Source organism: Octodon degus, unplaced genomic scaffold (genome assembly GCF_000260255.1).
Source record: "Octodon degus isolate 3935 unplaced genomic scaffold, OctDeg1.0 scaffold00034, whole genome shotgun sequence".
NCBI lineage: Eukaryota > Metazoa > Chordata > Mammalia > Rodentia > Octodontidae > Octodon > Octodon degus.
This window is the reverse complement of record NW_004524610.1, coordinates 16,126,076-16,129,072: the sequence shown is the minus strand read 5'-3', so window position 1 is coordinate 16,129,072 and position 2,997 is coordinate 16,126,076. Positions and strand designations below refer to the sequence as shown.

Genomic DNA, 2,997 nt, shown 5'->3' with positions numbered 1-2,997 from the left:
GATGTATTGAAAAAGACCAGGTTAGCACACTTCTGCTACCTCAAGATGGGGACGATAAGCTGGAAACCTTTCCTGGAAAGAGACGGAAGCAGCGGCTCCTCTAACGGAAGTGTTCGTAGAGTGCCAGGAAGTCTCCACGGCTTTGCTTTCTCATTGGCTGATGACAGGGGCGTAGCGTACAGCAGATGCACCATGGCTCGTCACATATTGGCCCACCCCTCCTGGTCCCATCTATCTTCTCACAGGCTGCTCTCTGGTATCTTGAAATATGGTATGGAAGGCATGCTTCCTGGAATGACCATATTTAGAATTATTTTTACTCGTTATGAAAGTTTTGTATAATATCCTTTTTATTTTCCCGAATAAAACTGAGCAACTTTTTATTACTTTGTCTACATATTCCTTTTCTTTTCTTCCTTTCTTTGTTTCTTTCTTTGTTTCTTTCTTTCCTTCTTTCTTTCTTTCTCTTTCTTTCTTTCTTTCTTTCCTTTCCTTTCCTTTCTCCTTTCTTTCTTTCTTTCTTTCTTTCTTTCTTTCTTTCTTTCTTTCTTTCTTTCTTTCTAGCAGGCTGGACTCAAAATGGTTAAAATGCTCTGACGCTCTCTCCACATACTCTATCATCAGTCATCAGGGCAGTGATACTCCCTAGATAAACTAATGAGAAAGTCATCCCAAAATACTAGACCAAACTAGTACAAGACCATGATAAAGTTTTTACCAGCACATCACAACATAAGAAAAGTAAGAAGAATGTAGTAGTTTGCTTGAAAAGGTAAGTATGACCCAAGCTTATGTTATTTATTTTGATATTATCTCAATGTAATTTTTCTTGATATAAAAATAAAACGTCTGAAAAATAAAATTATGCCAACAGGATGATTAAGATCTCGTTGCCTGAAGTTACACATACAACCAAGAAATAGAAAATCTGTAATCCAGGGCCAGGGAGATAGCTCAGTAGAATAAGCCTGGCAAGTGCAAGGGCCTAAGTTCAATTCCTGGTTCTGTGAGAAAGAAAGAAAAGAGAAAAGAAAATCTGTAATGCAGACTCTAGAGTCCATGCTTAACTCTTAATTAATTAATCAATCAATCAATTCCTGTGCCCTCTGACCTTTTTGTATATCAGTTTCTCCCACTGAAAGCTACAGAATAATGAAAGCTCTCACCCTAGTTTATAATCATTAGATGAATCATATTTTTGAAAAGTTATCTTAAGGCCAGCGCCAGCGAGCTCGGCCTAGGCCCCACTCCGCCGCCGTCATGGGCTGCACGTTGAGCGCCGAGGACAAGGCGGCGGTGGAGCGGAGTAAGATGATCGACCGCAACTTGCGGGAGGACGGGGAGAAAGCGGCCAAAGAAGTGAAGCTGCTCCTGCTGGGTGCTGGAGAATCGGGTAAAAGTACCATTGTGAAACAGATGAAAATCATTCATGAAGATGGCTATTCAGAGGAAGAATGTAAACAGTATAAAGTAGTTGTCTACAGTAATACTATACAGTCCATCATTGCAATCATTAGAGCCATGGGACGGCTAAAGATTGATTTTGGGGAACCTGCCAGAGCAGATGATGCTCGGCAATTATTTGTTTTAGCTGGCAGTGCTGAAGAAGGAATCATGACTTCAGAACTAGCAGGATTGATTAAACGGCTATGGCGAGATGGTGGGGTGCAGGCATGCTTTAGCAGGTCCAGGGAATATCAACTCAACGATTCTGCTTCATATTACCTAAATGATTTGGATAGAATATCACAAACCAACTACATTCCAACTCAGCAAGATGTTCTTCGGACCAGAGTGAAGACCACAGGCATTGTGGAAACACATTTCACCTTCAAAGACCTATACTTCAAGATGTTTGATGTAGGTGGCCAAAGATCAGAACGAAAAAAATGGATTCACTGTTTTGAGGGAGTGACAGCAATTATCTTCTGTGTGGCCCTCAGTGATTATGACCTTGTTTTAGCCGAGGATGAGGAGATGAACCGAATGCATGAAAGCATGAAGCTCTTTGACAGCATTTGTAACAACAAATGGTTTACAGAAACTTCCATCATTCTCTTCCTTAACAAGAAAGACCTTTTTGAAGAAAAAATAAGGAGGAGTCCATTAACTATCTGTTACCCGGAATACACAGGTTCTAATACATATGAAGAGGCAGCTGCTTACATTCAGTGCCAGTTTGAAGATCTGAACAGAAGGAAAGATACCAAGGTGATCTCTACTCACTTCACCTGTGCCACAGACACCAAGAATGTGCAGTTTGTTTTTGATGCTGTTACAGATGTCATCATTAAAAACAACTTAAAGGAATGTGGACTTTATTGAAGAAGGGGGATGCTAGTAAAAGTTACTACAGTGTGGAGTGTTGAGACCAGACATCCTTTGCCTCCTTGTGGGGCAGCTGCAAGCATGACGGGACCAGGGAATGGCAGCAGCATGCAGAATCTTAGCACTCTTTAGCACAATCTTCTGCGTTAGGGAACTTTAATTGACACGAGATGCTAAAGGCAGACATTGGAATTTGAACAACTATAAAGTGAGATTTGATCATGAAGACATCACGTGGATTTAATCATCTCAGATATATAGGGCAGATAAGTTGAGGTGCTGCGTTCCAGAACTTTTAATACATAGCTTACTGTTTTCCTTCTTAACAAATCACCAGTTCATTTTTCACGTTTTTTCATCAAGAGAAGAATAACTCTACTAAATTTTATTTCTTTATTTGCAAAAGAATCTTTTTATTAGAACACAAACAGTCTTAACTATGCACTTGAGGTGACTAGATCATCTGGAAAATATTCCTCTTAGTAGGAACTCTTTGTTTTTAATTCTTGGTATGGTCCATGATACATTATTTCCATACTTAAAAATCTTTTGAGTTATATTAGGGCTAAAAAACATAACTTTTTGAATGAAATTATTTTGCTGTCCTGCACAAAATACCGTAATGGTTTCTGAATGGTAATTACATTGGAGAGTTCTGTGATGAGATTC

General features: G+C 39.5%; 1 pseudogene across 1 annotated transcript; it reads left to right on the top strand.

Moving 5' to 3' along the window:
* Window positions 1-1,223: 1,223 nt before the first annotated feature.
* Window positions 1,224-2,488, top strand: LOC101582964 (annotated as a pseudogene). Its single transcript, XR_001117076.2, has one exon. The product of XR_001117076.2 is annotated as a guanine nucleotide-binding protein G(k) subunit alpha pseudogene (transcript).
* Window positions 2,489-2,997: the final 509 nt, after the last annotated feature.